Genomic DNA, 19,314 nt, shown 5'->3' on the forward strand with positions numbered 1-19,314 from the left:
ATTTGATGATTTGGCAATGACAATGAAATCTATCATAGGAGATGGATGTTCAAGTCTTACATAGGAGATGAATGGTAAATCCATTCTAACATTCCCATCTCCCTGAATCTTCTGGAAGACGTCCACACCACCATATAAGGAAGTTCCAGACTTTTCTTCATACTTGCTCTTTCAAGCTTTAAGGAGCTAGTATAGGAAAATGTTTTAGGATAACTTATCCTAATAAAAGAGTAATATGCAAATTGACCATCACTCCAATACATAAGATGGCCACCCCATGTGGTCAAAGATGGTTGTTCCTGTGTGGACACAAGATGTCAGCCACAAAATGCCCAGCAGGGGAGGGCAGTTGTGGGCAATCAGGCCTGCAGGGGAGGACAGTGGGAGGGGACCAAGCTTAGAGGAGAGGGCAATTAGGGGAGATTAGTGACCGGGCCGGCAGGGGAGATTAGTTGGGGATAACCAGGTCTATAGAGGAGGGAAGTTGGTGATGACCAGGCCCACAGGGGAGGGCAGTTGGGGGTGACCAGGCCTGCAGGGGAGCAGTTAGGCATCAATCAGGCTGACCAAGGAATGGTTAGGGAGTGATCAGGCTGGTAGGCAGAAGCGGTTAGGGGAAATCAGGCAGATAGACAAGCAGTTGGGAGCCAGCAGTCTTGGATTATGAGAGGGATGTCCCAGTTTGAAGAGGGTGCAGGCTGGGCTGAGGGACACACACAGGTACACACATCATTCCCCATGCACAAATTTCATGCACTGGGCCTCTAATATATGGTTTACATGTGATATATTATATACTTAGGATATATTTAATGGTATATATTAGGATCTATTGCCTAAGGATGTGGAACTTGGATGAAGAGATTTAAGTAATGGGTTTGAGATAACTAGCATTGTGTACCCCAGGAAATATAGGTACATACCCACACACATATGAACATACACACAATCATACTCACACCAAGAAATTAACAGGATTCATCTGCATTACTCACAGATTTTAATGTTCAAATGAATTTAATAGTTTGGTAACGAGAGGCTGTACAAGATCAATTCAAAATTACAATGAATTAAAGAACTACCATTTTTTGGAGATTTGATTGTGTTAGGTATCATGAGTCTCTCAGATTAAGCCTTTAAAATGAATACTTTTACCAATTTTATTCATATTGTATGACTTATGACATATTTAGTTACATGAAGTAGAAGCCCATGCTGAGGATAATAACAGCATTTTATTAACCTCACATAACAAGAAGTGTGAAGGGAGGGAGTCTAGGTCCCTTTCTGTCATTTGGCTCCATCATGCTCACAGTGAAGCTTTTATCTTCATGCTTGTCGAATCATGGAGGCAAGATGGCATCTCCCTTTTACGTTGTGCTAGAGGCCAGAAAAACAGAAAGGAACAAAAAGAGTGTCTGTATTAGAAAAACAAAAAACATTCCCAGAAGTCTCTAGCAGACGCATACCTTTATTACATTGCCTAAACTTTTGTTACATGGTCATTCCTGACTGAAGCAGAGTCTGAGAAGGTGAGTATTTTATCTGGGATCATGGGCAAGCTGAAGAAAAAGGGGTTCTATCATTAAGGAGGTAGTGGAATACAACAGCTCTTGGGTAGGAGATTAGGGGTGTCTATGGATGCCTTGAATTAAAACCAGTATTTTTCAGCAAATTTTCAGAGTACTGCTGAGTATCAATAACTATTTATTATAATATTCTTGAGGGTTTTATTTTTTAATAGTCATTTGTTAATAATGAAATAATATACCATAAACATTTTATATACTTTATCCTACATAGTGAGAATGAGATCATTATAGGCTATTAATGGCTTTTGTTTACTAAAATATCCATACAAAATATGAAGTGTCTTTAGAGTCCATGCTATGACCATTACTAATCTCCTTTTGACATCTAAATTCTAAACCACATATCCTAAAATATGGAAATATTATTATCTGTTTCAAATAACATTTCCTTAATGCCCACATACTGATAGAATACTATGTTTTAGATGAGTTCTTTAAGCTAAACGTGGAACACTTATTTATAAGAAATTCTCTTGTGCTTTTTACATCTTTGATAGAGTTAATATCTAAAAGTCAGTATTTGACAAATCACTTTTTAAGATATTAAAAGTGTTATCCTTTAAAAAAAATGTTCTGCACTTACAAAAATATTTAATTGTATTTTATCTCCCACTAAAATGTAAATCTTATGTCCTCTACTTTCCCCCAAAACAGTCTTTAATGTTGATAATCAAGGTGGACAGATTTTTCAATGTCATTTAGATGGCAGGGGATGAACAGAGAGAGTAAAGATAGCATTATCTGTCCTAAAGTTCTAAGTGATACTCAAAGGTAAACATAATACCTTTTTGTGGACACAAATCTAATATTAATTCATATCTAAAGTAATATGATCTTACATATTTATATCTAATTTCAAATCCTCTGTGAACTTAATTAGAATCCATTCTGCCTCATCTTACACATATAATTGAATACATTTTTTCAAATCTAATTCTAGTCCTATTTATTTGAGTTGATTTGTGTTTTATAAACAGTCACATATAAGTATGATAGAGTGTCAAATACATCACATGACATGGGGTTTGGATAAAATATGACTATAAATTATAAAAACCCCATTTAGAATCTTGCATATAGCATTTTACCCATATCTGCTTATAGCTATAGAATTTACAAAGAATATATAGAAATAAAATTGAGAGAATAATCAAATAAGAATTTTTTAAAAAAAATTAAGAAAACTAAAAAATATGTTCCATCGATACATGCACATATATAGATAAATGTATATTTTTGGTTCATTATATATAGATGTGTAATAGATGTATATATATATATATATATATATATATATATATATATATATATATATGATACTGTGAAGGAAACAAATTGAGAAAATGAAATCATTAAATAACTTTTTTTTCTCATAACGTTCCTTAGAATATTCTCTATAAGGTAATTCTTTTCCTTCTTCTAGATAACATCTTGGTTGGTTCCCACAGCTCTCTTAAATAATGAATCCTCCTGGTACTTTTGTCACAAACTATTTCACTTCTGATACTGATAGGTATAGCTGAAGTAATAATAAAAACTTCAAACTTCATTCAAAATTAAAGCTTCTGCACTCAGCTAATCAGCTACACAACAGAAGGCAGGCTTGCAGTATAAGGAATGGCTTGGATAGATACTCTCCTACTTTCCCAACTTGTCTTTCTACATCTTCACAATTGTTAACTTGCACTGTTCCTGACCATCCAGGATTCAGGAGGAGAGGTGAGGCACAGGAGCGCTGCTGCATGCTTGTATTTGTAAGGTGCCATCATTGCTCTCTGTTTGGCAGGTGTCATAGCTGAGCCTTGCTCTTTTTCCCTGCCAGGGGGTTTCAGTTCCTGGGAGGACTCTTCACCCCATTTACTCATTTCCCCCACTCCTTGGTAGTTGTCTCTCAGCTACACCTGACTGGGATTTGGGTTTCAGGAGTCCATATGTTCAGTCTCACTGTTGGGATCAACTGCCTTTAGGCAGCCCTTTTGAATAAAGTCATTTAAGTTTACTTCAGGTTAGCTTTCAGCCACATATGTGTGGTTCACACCTTCTCCATGTATTTTTGGCCCATTTTCAGATATAATTTGTTACTTAAAAATACATATTTTTATGCTGTTGTCACAACTTATACTTTTCAATGTATACAGATCTGTTTTAATTAATAAAATTAAAATGAAGTTTAAAGCATCAGAGTCATAGTTAATTTGAAATCATGAATGCTGATCATTAAAAAAAAATCTATGAAGTGTGGTGAGCACATCTACTGATTATTAGAACATTGCAGATTGTTAAAATAGGCCAATATCCTTCTCCTTCAGAAAAAACAAACAAGCAAACAAACAAACAAACACAAAGAATCAACTGAGCAAGTTGTCACTCAACAGGGGCAGAGCAGAGCAAAGCCTTATGTGATCTAGTGTGGGATCTCATGTCAAACATATGTGGGTTTGAGTTCAATCTCCACAATGTATTAATCGACAAAGTTGACTGAGTTTAACAAGGCAGTAATATCAGATTCTTCTTCTATAAAATGGGAATAGCTATAGCAATTATATTAAGATGATTAAATAAAAATACAATACATAATAGTGTTTATCGCATTGTAGGTCCTTAATAATTGTTTATCTTGCCTTCTAACACTGGTCAAATTATTGTGTACTTTTTTTCCCATTTGGAAAACATGTTTTTTTTTTTGTCTAAAGTTTTACATGTCTCCTTTCCCCAGCCCCCTATTGACCATCCCCTTCCACTCCCCCTGCCCGCCCCCACCATTCCCACCCAGGGCAAGCCCCCACTGCCCCAGTGTCTGTGTCCATTGGTTATGCTAATATGCATGCATACAAGTTCTTTGGTTGCTCTCTAACCGCCCCCCCCCCCCCCCCGCCATTTGTCTCTGGGTCTTTTTTCGTTCATCAAATTATGTTGGTCATTATATCCCACATATGAGTGAGATCATGTGATATTGCTGTGTCCTTTTTTATTATATCACAGTTGTTTACTTTCTTTTCTATTATTTCTGAAATAAAAACTACACATGTAATATATATGTGTAAATATTTTTTACACTATTTTCAGGTCACTATAGCAATGCAATAGTGAGCAAGTGTGTATATGATGTATTATAATAGGAATCTTTGTCTTATTATACCACATAATACAAACTTTAAAATATCAAACTATATTTTTCTAGATAAAGTGAATAAACCAGTAAAAATAAGTTTCTATTTCTATTGAATTAATCTTTGGGATTAGTAAACCAAGTAGAGAAGCTCTGGTTTTCAATGTAATAGGGGAGAGACAAGCCATTAGAAAAGAAGTCCTCTATGATATGCTGTGAGAAAACTCTTAAGAATTTGAATACATACTCATAGTGCTTTTGTAATGAAAATCCTGATTATTTTTATGTTCCTAACTCCTCATCTTTTTCAAACAACTTATCCATGTTGGTAGCCAAATGATAGTCAAGCCATTGCTAAATGAAATGGCTAGTATTGCCTCTGTAGCTACTGTATTTATCCAAAGAGAACACATTAGCATTGTACCTAAGTAAATAGAATCACTACTTCCTTGTTTTACTCCTTTCATAAATAGGCATTCAAGATTCTGGGAGTAACGAATCTTAATATGCTTTTACCACGCAGTTAAAAGCATTGGGAAGTATTAGTTGAAACCGGTTTGGCTCAGCGGTAGAGCGTCGGTCTGCAGACTGAAAGGTCCCAGGTTCTATTCCGGCCAAGGGCATGTACATTGGTTGTGGGCACATCCCCGGTAGGGGGTGTGCAAGAGGCAGCTGGTTGATGTTTCTCTCTCATCGACATTTCTAGCTCTCTATCTCTCTCTCTTCCTCTCTGTAAAAAATCAATAAAATATATTTAAAAAAAAAAAGCATTGGGAAGTATTAGAAGAAGCTTTAGTCCTGATCTTATTTTTCTATCCTAACAGATCCAAACACACTGCAAGGGTCTGTTCTATAACACCTAGATGACAGTTCTAGAAAATGTGTCCTCCAGCACCTAAGATTCTAAGATATATTATGTTTAACCATTAAATCTATTTCGTGTGCTTTGCTTCATATTAATATTATTACTTTGTAGGCCCACTTTATGTAGACAAATATTTTCCCTTTAAATGTTAATGTGTTGTTTATAATAAGCCAAGATTTATTTCTTCTTATGTACTTAATATATTATATATAAGTATATTTGAAATGTCTCTATATATTTCCTATCTCTGTCTGCTGTAAGGGCTTATCAGTAATGGCCCACTAATAGCAGTGAACAAGCCAAAGTACTGTATCCTGGTTTCTAAATATATAATTCTTCCCTGAAAGGAACAGGGTTCCATGGGGAGGAAAGACAAATTCCAGAGCTGGGGAAGAAAGAGAACAGGATAAATTTGGAATATATTTTAAATATATATCAAGAAGCAAGAAAGTATTTAAATAATCAGTAGGACATGTGAAAGGGACAAGTGAAGCATCTTGAAGGAGCCTCTGCAGAAAAAATCTGGGACAATTTGAACATTAAAATAAATAAAAAAATAATAGTAGTAAATTTTAACCCAATGATTAAATAACAACCTAGGTTTCCCTACTGATTCAAAGTTTTAAAACAGTATCTTCGATTAAATGTAAAGTGTGTGCATTTATTCATTAGTTTAATTCATTCAGTGTATTTGCACCATGTAGTTTTCCCACCAATGACTTCAAGGACAAACTGTAGGGTAAGATCCTCTCCCTGAGTACATACAGGTGAGGCTTAGAACAAATGCCAATCACTTACACAGTTATCCCCTTAGACACTGAGCAAATGCCAACGTATTGGGAACTATCTGGAGGAAAAAGGCTTCAATATGCATTTGTAATTCTACAACTTTACTTTCACGCTATATATCTATCACATATTAAAGTATGGTGCTGTAATTGTTCCCTGACAGAAATGACCTTTGACTTGTCTCCAAAAGGTCCATATCCTCCTCCCATCTCTCTGGCTACATCTCTCATAATTTCTCCTCGCAGTTCCTCATTCGGCTATTCTACTTTGGCCAGGCACTGAGGAGTTGAAAAGCCCTCAGGTTCCAAGTTAAAAATAGTTAAGTTCTGTTAAATAAAAGGTAATGAATGTCTCAGATACCACTCTACTTCTCTAACTTAAAAAGATAAATAAACCATAGAAAACATGCTATGGAATCATGATTTTAATTAAGTAGTAACTTGTATTCAATGCTGACATATTTAAAAGTAGACTGAAACTCTATAATAAATAATGGTAACAGAAAAACTGAATTGTAAGCTGTATATAAAAATTACTCAGCCTTTTCACAATGTTTTCATGAGAATAGTTTGCATTAAATATGAATTGTCATATTTAAACACTTTATTTTTTTCAAAAGGAAGCAACAATAAACTTTCTACTGATTACAGAATATAGCGATAGCCACTAATGCCTATAGCTATATTTTTTTATTTATGGCTACTAGTTAAAATATATCATGAAAACTCTTCTGAAGGTACTCAGTAGTGATAAAAGCAGATATGTAAATTAGTAATTGTAAAGTAGTTTATCAAGTGCACAAGACAGCAGTAGGAGAAAGAAGGGAAGGCATCCTGAAAGAGGGAAAGCTTGAGATGAAGTTTAAGATATGAGTCACAGCTTCTATGTCTCTGGATCTATTTTTGTTCATCAGTTTATAGTATTCATTATATTCCATAAATGAGTGGGATCATGTAGGGGCATGTGCTGGGGGAGAGATCAATGGGGTAAAAAAAGGAGACATATGTAATATTTTACACAATAAAAATTTTTTAAAAGACATCTCTAAGGCTATCCCAAGTTTCTCATTGAGATTTAGTCACCCCCTCCTTGATATTGTCAAAACACAATTTTTAAATCTCTTGCATTACAGCCATCTATGTCCCTATCTAAACTGAGTTTCTTGAAGTTAAATGCAAACTCTCATTCATCTCTGTGTCTTTAGGGACCATCACTGGGTAAAGGGCTCTCAAAAAAAAGAAAAGGAAAAAAAAGATATGAGTCACAGTTTATCAGGCAAGAACGAATGAATGAGAGACTATCAAACCAAAGAAACAGCATATCCACTGCATGGATTAGCCTGTTGAATGTTGAGAAAGTGTCAGGGGAGAACTAAATTTTAATCAGGGTCTAATTTGTTAAAGGACTTACAGATCTATAAGATAGTATAATTTGAATGCACAAATCAATGAAAGTGATAATTGCCTAGGCTATGACATGTGAAGTTCCTTACCACGTCAGGACCTAGACACCTCCCTTCCTTCTACCTGAAAAGTCCTTCTTTCAAATTTTTATACAGTTCCTCATTTAAGTCCTGACTTAAAAATCACCTCATAGGGCAAAAACATACAATGAGATAAATGATGCTGGGAAAACTGAAAAGATACATTCAGATAAATGAAACTAGACCACCTCTGACATCACATACAATGAAGCCCTAGAAGAAAACATAGGCAGTAAAATCTCTGACATTTCTCTTAGTAATATTTCTTTCTGATGCATCTCCTCAGGCGAGGGAAACAAAAGAAAAATAAACAAATGGGACTACATCAAACTAAGAAGTTTTTGTACAGCAAAATGAAAAGACAACCTATTGAATAGGAGAAGGTATTTGTTAATGATAGATCTAATAAGCGGTTAATTTCCAAATTTTCTAAGAACTCATTCTACTCAACATAAAAAACAACAACAACAATCCAATTAAAAAGTGGAAAGAGTACCTGAATAGACACTTCTACAAAGAAAAGAAACAGAGGCCAACAGATACATGAAAAGATGCTCCACAGTCAGTAATCATCAGAAATATGCAAATTAAAAGCCACAATGAGATATCACCTCACACCTCATCACAATGAGATATCACCTCACACCTGTCATGATAGCCATCATCAATAAATGCACAAACAAAACAAGTACTAGCTAGGATGTGGAGAAAAGGGATCCCTGGTGCACTGTCGGTGGAATGCAGATTGGTGCAACAACTATGGAAAATAGTATGGAGGATTCTCAAAAAAAGAAAAAAGAGCCGGGACCGGTTTGGCTCAATGGATAGAGCGTCGGCTTGGGGACTGAAGGGTCCCGGGTTCGATTCCGGTCAAGGGCATGTACCTTGGTTGTGGGCATATCCCCAGTAGGGGGTGTGCAAGAGGCAGCTGATCGATGACTCTCTCTCATCGATGTTTCTAACTCTCTATCTCTCTCCCTTCCTCTCTGTACAAAATCAATAAAATATATTTAAAAAAAAGAAAAAAAAAAAAAAAAGAAAAAAGAAAATGCCTTATGACCCTGTGATTTCACTTCTGGGTATATGTCTGGGTATATGAAGAAACCCAAATAGTAAGTCAAAAGGATATATGCCCCCTTGTGTTCACTGCAGCATTATTTACAATGGCCAAACTATGAAAGCAACCAAAGTGCCCATTCATAGATGAGTGGATAAAAAAGTTGTGGTACATATATTCAAGGGAAAATACTCTGCCATAAAAAATGATGGTCTTACCTTTTGCAAAAACATGGATGGAATTAGAGGGTATTATGCTAAGAGAAATAAGTCAGTTAGAGAAAGACAAATACCATATGATTTTACTCAAAAGAACAAAATAAACTGAATTGAGACAGACTCATAGATACAGAGAACAAACTAATGGTTACCAGAAGACAGGGCGAGGTTGGAGGTCTGGGTGAAGAAGGTGAAGGGATTGGGAAGTACAGATTGGTAATTGCAAGGCAGTCACGAGAATGTACATAATAGCATAAGGAATATAGTCAATACTATTGTAATAGCTATTTGTAGTGCCAGGTGGGCACTGGAAATATCAGGGGAATACTTTGTCAAGTATTTGATAGTCTGGCTATGATGCTATACACCTGAAACTAATACAAAATAATGAATAAAATTTAAAGTTCTTTAAAAATATCACCTCTTAGGAGAGGCCTTTCCGTATTACCCAAATAAATTAGTACCCACCTTATCACCACACCTACTTGGTAGCATTCTGTTTCCTTTGTTTATAAACCAATAGATATATCATAAACACAGAATAAATACCCATTGTACAATTTTATGTATCATACTGATATTCCCTTGATGTTTAATCTCTTTATTCTTATAAGAGAGACTAAGAAAATTATGGAAATTGCTAAGCAATGTTTGGTGCAGTCCATATTCTGGATTTGTTGGCTGGCTATCTTCCCTCTATCCTGCAGTGAATGTATTTTGTTCACTAGTAGTCACATGAGTGTGACTAAAGCAGAAGATACCTTTTCAGAGACATTTGCATTCTATTATCTCAAAAGGATAAGTCTCTCAGGCAAAATTATCAGGCAATAGGACAAAACATAGTGAAGCATTTTGGAAAGAGCAGAAAAGATGTTTTTGGCCCTTTAAATCATACCTCATTTGTAAATCTACCAACCCTTGAGGAGACCAGCGAAAAGGGCTGTATTTGTCTCCAGAGAAAAGGACTCTGAAGTAAATCTCCATTAGTACTGAAAACTTGAAATTATTTTACTTAGCTTCCTGCTAAAATGGGAGCTTCGGAGAACGTTTATACGTAGATAAACACAAGATGACATCCTTTAAAATACTTCCTTGGCTTAAAGAGGCAACTGCAGTGTCTGTTCTTCTTGAGGTCTGCAAGGTGTTTGAATGAGTCCGTAAACTCCTGCAGTTACATAATCAAATAAACCGAGTATATAGGAGCCTTTATCTTTTCAACACCTATTGTTATTAAAAATATATAAATAATATTTTAAATACAGCCTAAAGTAAAAAACCATAATAGCATTATATCGTCAAAATTTTGAAATTTTAGTAAAATGGCAGTCACCATACTATAAAATACATTGACATATAGATATTATTGAAGACTCGCAACCAGATGAAATTAATCTAAGTCTAGACCATATATAACTAGTAACTGACCAATATCACAACCAATACTAAGTGTAGGTAAAGTATTCATAATTGTCATTAAATAACATGGGTTAAAATGTATCAGATATTTATATAAAATTTTGAATTGTATTATATTTATTTATTTAAATATATTTTACTGATTTTTTACAGAGAGGAAGGGGGAGGAATAGAGAGTTAGAAAGATCGATCAGCTGCCTCCTGCACACCTTCAACTGGGAATGTGCCCACAGCCAGGGTACATGCCCTTAACCAGAATCGAACCTGGAACCTTTCAGTCCACAGGCTGACTCTCTAGCCATTGAGTCCAACTGGTTAGGGCAAAATGTGCATTTTTAAATTTGACTTGTTTATGAAACTAGACTAGTTTCATGTTATAACTTCTTTTTCTTGATGTCCTAATTTTTGTGGTATATAGTTTCTAAAGTTCATTTTTCTCCTCTTTTGAAAATCATGATAGTTTTGTTTTTCACCCATCTTCTACTGAATCTCTTAGTGTCCATTTTTTTTCAGAGATTACAGACAATGGCTTGCCCAACTTCCTGATTCTTTTATTGCTCTAGGACCTGAGAGAAGGTGAAACATTAAAATCCTCTGAAGCAATTAAATGATTTCAAATTATCCCATGTCTTATCTTAGACTACAATTTTCTTTTAAAGAAATTTGTCCTCACCCTTTTATGCTTAAAAATATTCTCCTTGATAGATAAAATGTTATATAATTATCTTAATACATTAATACCTTCCCAGGTGGCAAACCTCTTGCTGTTGTTGATCATTTAGGATACACCTTTAAATTTTGGGTTTATTTTACTGGTATTAGTTGATTCTGTGCTTAATATATCTAGTTGACCCTTTCATATTCATTGTTGTTATGTGTCTTCATTTTTTTCTGTTAGTGTATTTTCTGTCATTCATTCAACTTCTGTGAGGAATACAAACAGGAGGCCATGCTCTCATGACCCAGCCTAGCAGTGACACTGTGATATGACTAGAATGTTATAATACAAGGCAGAAAAAAATGTGATGAAAAGGATCAGGTAGCATTTCATTGGAGTTCATCAGATAAGATTACTATCAGCTGATTATGTATAAATAAATAAAAAACTTTACATAAAAGGTTTATTTAAGCTGGACTTTCAAAGAATCTCTTATCCAAACAAATGGTTTAGCTTCAATGGATCTCTAAGTTACATGCAATGATATGTAATATTTGGAAGATGCATGTATATATGCATTTGTGGTAGAGCGAGAAGAGTAGGATAAGATCACTAGTATTCATCATATTTTGAAAGATATCTATAACACTCAGAATGGTTAAAAACAAATCATGCCACACGGAATAGTTTGAAAAAGTTTTTAAAATTATTAAAATAATTATGATTAGAATTACATTCTCATTGCCACCAAATGTTCATTAGCATTTTCTGCTTCTCAGTAATCTGGATGAGAAACATGATGAACTTTTCTTTGAATTTTTTTGAAATATGCTTTTCCAAAGACTAGAAAACACATCTGACTATTCCTTACTATTTTAAAACAGAATATGTTCAATTTCTTTCCATAACTTTCTTTACACCTACAAGATTTTTCAACACTGACAAAAATTAAGCCCATGATAATACTGTCCCTTTATTGATTCTTTTGCATCCTTTTAATAAAAACTGTTGTCATTTTAAATCAATAACAAAAGGATAGAAATTATAGGCAGGATAAGAATATGGGCAGTAGACATCACATTAAAAATACATGTGGAATGCTTTGAATTATTATAACATTTATAATGAAAACTAATGGGCAACCGAAGACAAAAATTAGAGGAGCTATAGGAAAAAGAGAGAAATTAAGCTCCCCAATTGGAAAACAGAAGGAATAAATAATATGAAAAAATATAAGTAGTTAGAAAAGTAAGAAATAGTGTTTGTAGATGGAATTTTCTATAAGGAAGAAGGCATGAAAAAATGGTAAGATGGTTTTAAAAGTGACACCAATTGAACACAAATAAAAAGGGAGTGATAAATATAGCTACTTGATGGCATGAACAAGAAGTACCAGAATTTTTGAAACATTTAAAAAAAATCTAGTAAGGAAGTGTATAAAAGGTATGAGAATATCTTTTTGAGATCAGTAGAATATGTAGTGATTATAAAAGATTGACAAGCACCAAATAAGTTACAGGAAAAAACATAAAAATGAAACATAAATTCAGATAATGACATTTAGGAAGTATGACTAAGTAACACTGCAAAGAAGCATAAATTTCCAGATCCAAACACAATATATTTTGTTGTGTTTCGTGCATATGTTGAATAAAGTAACAGAAGCAAAAAAAGGTCTTACTCATTATCATTTACATAAAATATTGCAATGATTTTAAAGTCTAAGAACAAAAAATATTTTTATGTTTCCTTGAACTGGTCAAATTCCTCCACATCTTGTAAACTCTGTAGTTTAGATGGAGCAATGATTCAAATGATTTTTCATATCTCTTTCCCCAGTTTGTATATGTTACATGAATTTCACAGAAAGAGGTACATTAAAAAATTTCTAGCAACTGAAATGATCTAATACTCATATAGATTTTAAATAGTCAAATTTTACCTTTCCTCAGATTGTTTTTGCACAGGACTAGGTGACTGACTATTGTTTGAGTACATTCTTGAGTTGCAGAGACTTTGGACAAGATATTGCCTCTCAAAACTAAGATCAATACTGAAAAATAGTAAAACAGTTCTATGAAATGCAGAAGCACAGTCAATGACTATTAATTCTAGACTAAAATGAAACAGTTCTGATTCTTCTAGGCTAATTTAATTAATATAAGCCCAAGATCTACAATATTTAAGATTTCGAGGTAAAGAGAATTAGTTGTATAATGTAATTTGATAAAATACCAAATAAAATATACAATTCTGTGCATGTGTTTGGAGGAGTCCAATCCCCTAAACCTTCTACTGAGGAACACCAAGAGGCAAAGGAAAATAAAGGTTACAGATGGAACTAAAATGGCTAATCAGCTGATTTTAAAATAAGGAGACTATTTGGGTGGGCCTGATATAGAGCCCTGAAAATTGAAGGAGGGAGTCAGTATCAGTGATAAAATGAGCAGGATTGAGCAGCTATTGCTGGCTTTCAAGACAGAATAAGGGGCCACAAACCAAAGAGTTCAGGTGGCCTCTGAGGGTAAGAAAGTGCAAGAAATAGAACTCTCTCCTAGAGATCCAGAAGGAACATGGTCTCTCCTATGTCTCAATTTTAGCCCAACAAGACTCACTTTGCACTTTTGGCCTCCACAACTGTAGATAATAAATCTGTTTTAAACCACCAAACTTATGGAAGTTTGTTATAGAAGCAATAGGAAAAATACAAATACCCAGTTCAAACTCAGCATCAAGAAAGCCCTTGCCTGAAAATCACACTGGACATTCACACTCTCTGCTAAAATGTGGGACATGTCTTCATCCCTCTGGTCAGGAAGGTCTCTGATGGGGGAGCACCAGGCTTTGGTCTTACCACTCTATGGCCCTTATTTCTCCTCAAACACAGAGATCTTATAGGGATGCAATAATCCGTCCATCGATCAATCGCAGCATTTTGTGTCCACTTCTATTTAGATAGCTAATTAAAACTCAGTATTTGGTACTTTAAAAATAACACTGCATTAGGAATGGGAACTCTAGAGTCACACAGTCATGGATCAAATCAAAACTCCTCCCCTTTATTAGGAGAGTAACTGTGGGCAGTTTAAAACACCCAAACCTCCGTTTCTTGGTCTGTAAAAAGGAATAGTTTTTTTTTATATTTTATTTATTTTTATATATATTTTATTAATTTTTTACAGAGAGGAAAGGAGAGAGAGATAGAGAGGTAGAAAGTAGATGAGAGAGAAATATCGACCAGCTGTGTCTTGCACACCCCCTACCAGGGATGTGCCTGCAACCAATGTACATGCCCTTGACCGGAATCGAACCTGGGACCTTTCAGTCCACAGTCCGACGCTCTACCACTGAGCCAAACCAGTTTGGGCTGTAAAAAGGAATAGTAATGTTGAGGTCAGGAACCCCAGAATCAGACCCTAAGATGAGGATTGTGTGCCCATGATTTATTAAGGAAATGCCTTCAGGAAAAAAATACCTAAGTTACCAGAGTAAGCAAGATACTGAGGGAAGCGATTTCAGGCAAAACTCTCGCATCAGCATGACCCTGCAGGGGAGCTTTGGGGTATAAATGACATCTCAGGTTTTCTTACTAATAGAGGCAATGGGGCTGGGCTTTTATGCTCTGTAGGGCAGTCCTTGGGAAGGTGCACTGGGAGGAAAGTTAGCTCCCAGATGGTTCTCTCTGGTTGTCTGTGCTCAAAGGCAAAGTGAGTTCAGGAGCTTCTGGGCCATCTTCCAGAGAGAGTGGCAGAGGATGGCTGTGGGAAATAAAAAACACAGCAGCTGGGGGGAGGGCACTCAGACCCAATTGAAGGGATCCAAGGGGATGGGGTAGAATCTCCCACAAGCACTTACCTCAGAGAACTCTTCATAAGACTCAATGCACACATGCTTTGCTTTCTTGAGCATTTAAGACTCCTAAACTTTTTTTTATTTTTATTTTTTGGAATAGCATGCAATATCTAGTGCCATGTTTACACATAGAGTGCTCAGCCATGAAATAATTCTTTCTTGACACAGACACTATCCCCAGAAAGGGTACAGGAGACAAAATAAAAATAAAGCAAATAGGAAGGATACCAGAATAGAAAGTAACCAAATTAGTCTGAATCTAGCATTTCAAAATGTTTGTAATTTTAGTTGTATTTTTCATAGAGCTGGAAACTTGAACTACTTGAGACTAGAAACTGCTTTTATCTTTAAAAGCTAGGCAAAGTCAACTAACCAATCAGCCAACCACCCAATAATATATTTATTTGATGAGAACAAATCTTAAAGAAAATGCTGCTTTTACCCCCAGAAAACAAACTAAGTTCCCAGAATGCATGCAATTTTTTTTTATTAAAGAAAATTTTTGCCACCCTCTGTTCCTATACTGATAATTAACATCTTTACTTGTGATAGCACTATACAGGTTTAAAGTGCACTCACATTTAAATGCAATTAAAGTGCTTTCAAATTTTGCACGATGCTCACAAAACCTTTTCATATATTTATTTTACAAACGAGGGAAAGCTCTGGGCGTTTAAGTGACTTAGTCAAGTCTGCACAGCTAAAGGCAGGATGCCAACTTCCAACTCCAGGGATAAGCCTCTACTCAGTGTTCTACATGATCTACAGTACACGATCTCTTTCACCTTGTATCAGTCAAGGTCCAGGCAGGAGACAGAAATCAGGAGAAATCTATAATAAAAAAAGAGTAATATGCTAATTAAACCAGATGTCCTTCCAGAGACCTTCTGGATGAAGCCTGGGCTACCAGGGAAGTTCGGATCCCTGGTGCCTCCAGGGGGGTGGGGTAATGTAAAACGATTCCCCAGTCCCCACCTGTATCCTCATTGGGGATAATTTGCCTGTGGCCCAGTTGATGGCCAAAAAATTTGTTGAGGTGTCACAGACTGGGCTGGTGAGGAAACCATCAGCTGGGGTGCCAGTGAAATGTTCTAGGAAACTACCCACTGGGACTCCAGCAAGGCTTACTGGGAAGTCACACAACTAGAGAACTTGCCAGACTTACTGGAGGGTGTAAAACACTGCTTTCCTGCTGAAACCGGGTTGGCTCAGTGGATAAGAGTGTTGGCCTGCGGACTGAAATGTCCCAGGTTCGACTCCAATCATTGGCATCTACCGTGGTTGTGGGCACATCCCCAGTAGGGGGTGTGCAGGAGGCAGCTGATTGATGATTCTCTCTCATCCATGTTTCTAACTCTCTATTCCCCTCTCTTCCTCTCTGTAAAAAATCAATAAAATATATTTTCAAACAAACAAACAAACAAACAAACAAACAATAACATTGCTTTCCTGCCCATCACTGGCCAGAAAGCCACCCACCACTACACCACAGAAGCAAAAGGAAAACACTGGAACCAAAAAGATATGTCCCCTTTTTATGTAGGGTCCCTCTGGCACCTTCTACTGACAAGTCCTAACACTATACCAACTAACAACAAAGAAATATTCAGAGGTTTTAACTCTACTATCACAACTTAGGGCAAAGAAGATGAATTAGGAGCTGAGAAACATTCAATTAGCTGACACATACTTCAAAGTGATTTTCCTGGATTCTAGAAAATAAAACACTTTTATTCCAAACTCCTGCTCCATTTGTTTTCTTTTTTTTCCTAATTACCCCTACAATAAAATGCAGACCAAACCTTTGGGGACACTGGTATGACACACTGTAAGTGCCAGGGGGGAGAGACAATGCAGTGATTGAGACCAGGTCTGGAGCCAAAACACTTGGGTGCAAATATCAGTTTCCCCACCGACTACATTTTCAGGCTTGCAAAAGTTAATTTTCTTATCTGTAAAAGGGGATAGTAACAGTACCTTCTTTATTAAGATATCAGGAGAAATATATATATATATATATATATATATATATATATATATATATATCTCCAATAGAGTAACATCTAGCATGCAGTTAGAACTTGATAAATATTAGTATTGCCCACACATTTTAGTCTATAATAGGTGTTTAGAAATAAATATTTAGTCCTTATTATCAATTTCCACTTAGGACTGTGTCTTATAATGCCAAAAGCCAACTTCCTTGGGCATTGCCTGTGGCTCTGGTTTCAGATCCTGGCACTGCCCCTGGCTCACTGAATAATCCCCATCAGTGGCAGTCAACTCACTGGGGATCTGGTTTCTCAAGTGGAAAAAAAAAAACCAAAAAAAAACAAAAAAAAACGACAGACGGTGAAACAAATCATATTTCTTTCACAAATCTTTCAGTTCTGACTACATTTGATTCACCTTTTCCTCAATAATGAGTTACACTGGAGAGGGGAAAAGGAAGGAAATTAACATTTTAAGTGCTACCCACCTGTGTCAGGCAAGCACTTTGCATGCATTAACCTGACTGATTTCACCCTCATCCCAGGATCAGTACTTCTAACCCCGTTTAACAAAGAAGGAAACAGCCGCTCAGAAAGGTCAAGCAACACACTTCAGGTCACCCTCTTGGTAAGCAGCAGAGCCTGCAATCAAGCCTGGCCTTTCTGTTTGGGTTGACAAGACATTTCTAAAGACACCGCTTGCGTCCCACACTTTCTTCATCCCAGACATCAAGCTTCCTAACTGCTCAGCGCTTTTCATGCTTTAAAGAGATGAGTAGGTGTGCGATTTCTTTTTTGTCTTAAAAGTTACCATTTGAAAGCAAAGTAAGTGCAAATCATTTACCAGTTACAAAAATGTTTCAAATCGCCCCAAAGGCTCACAGGAAATTCACGCTTGAGTGGCAATCAGCAGCCCTCGAGCATGGAGCATCCTCACGCCCCTGTCCTCACCTCTCCTCCGGGCTGAGAACTTGCTGAAGGTCAATAACGGAGCTGAGTCCGGGCCGCAGGGTTCACCCCGGGAGCCTTCTTTTCCTTCCCTGGGGCAGGAGGTGGCCGGGCCTGGTTCTCTTAAGGTTTCTCCCCAACGTCCAAGTCCGAGCCGGAGGGCTTATCCAGGGCCTGGGCGTGGGTTACACTGTCCATTTCTCCGAGGAGGCTGCTCCCCGCACCCTTTTCCCAGCCCCTCCTCCCCAAACCAGGAACCCCGCAGCCCCTTCCCCTCGCTCCGGGCCCCATCCCAGCCGGGGGCGCGGGAAAGGGGTGCAGTTGCCCTCCCCGCCCCGGGGACCAGCCCGCAGCTCTAACTTTCTGCTCCCTCCTGGGGGGGGGGGGAGGCGGGGAAAACCTCAGACAACTCCGCCACGAGTCCGGCTGCAAACCGGAAGAGTCCAGATCTCCGAACCTGGAGCCCCTCCGCGGGCCTCCCCACCCCCATCCCAGCCCCCGGCCTCTCCCCGCAGGCGGCTCTGCCCCGGCGGGAACCCGCGCGGGGGCGGGCGGTGCTCGGACCCCAGACGCGCTCCCATCCAGGGCTCTCGGTGCGGCTCCCGCCCGGCCCGCGTCCCCGGGATCGGGGCGCCCTCCCCGCGCCGCAGCCCAGCCCGCTCGCCCCGGAGGCCGCAGCCAGGTCCGCGCTGGGCTCGCAGCCCGCAGCCGGCCTCCCCGCCCGGGCCTCGGCTCCCGCCTCCCCGCTCCCGCCTCCCCTCCCCTCGCGGCTCCGGGCGGCCCAGCCTGCCTCTCTCTCCGCCTTCACTACCGGGTCAGCCGCCGGGGGAGGGGGAGCGGGGACGGCGGCGGAGCGCCCCCTCCTCCCGCAGCCCGCTCCCGCCGCTCCTCCCCGCCTGCCCGTACTGTACAACTAGTGCACACACACACCCGCGCGCACACACACACACACACACAGTCTCACACACACACACACACATACACACAGAGGCACATACACACAAACACAGGCACACACACAGGCACACACACACACACACACACACGCACACACACAGTCTCTCACACACACACACATACACACAGAGGCACATACACACACACACAGGCACGCACACACACACGCACACCCGCGGATCCGCCGCTGCCAGTGCAGCTGCCATGGACATCAGCTAACACCACACACCCGGGCGCGCTCCCACCGCACGGCGCAGGCAGGAGTGGCCCCGGCATCCCTGCCCGCCGCCACCACCCCCCCCCACTCTGCTCCCCCCACAACCCACTCCCCCCCCCCATCCCACCCGCTCCCCTCCCGCTCCTGCCGCCGCCGCCCTCT

The 19,314-nt window shown here is 38.4% G+C and overlaps 1 long non-coding RNA gene across 3 annotated transcripts; it reads right to left on the reverse strand.

Moving 5' to 3' along the window:
* Positions 1-1,002: 1,002 nt before the first annotated feature.
* LOC118714367 lies at positions 1,003-18,372 on the reverse strand. 3 transcript variants are annotated; one of them, XR_006740988.1, is made up of 5 exons: positions 17,982-18,372; positions 15,043-15,210; positions 14,778-14,945; positions 13,130-13,240; positions 1,003-1,380 (listed from the first exon to the last, which is right to left on the reverse strand). It is a non-coding gene; the product is annotated as an uncharacterized LOC118714367 (long non-coding RNA). The 3 variants fall into 3 exon arrangements; XR_006740989.1 differs by having other exon boundaries at positions 14,663-14,945; XR_006740987.1 differs by lacking the exons at positions 13,130-13,240; positions 14,778-14,945; positions 15,043-15,210.
* Between the last annotated feature and the right edge of the window lie 942 nt (positions 18,373-19,314).

This window comes from Pipistrellus kuhlii, unplaced genomic scaffold (assembly GCF_014108245.1).
Source record: "Pipistrellus kuhlii isolate mPipKuh1 unplaced genomic scaffold, mPipKuh1.p scaffold_m20_p_10, whole genome shotgun sequence".
Lineage (NCBI taxonomy): Eukaryota > Metazoa > Chordata > Mammalia > Chiroptera > Vespertilionidae > Pipistrellus > Pipistrellus kuhlii.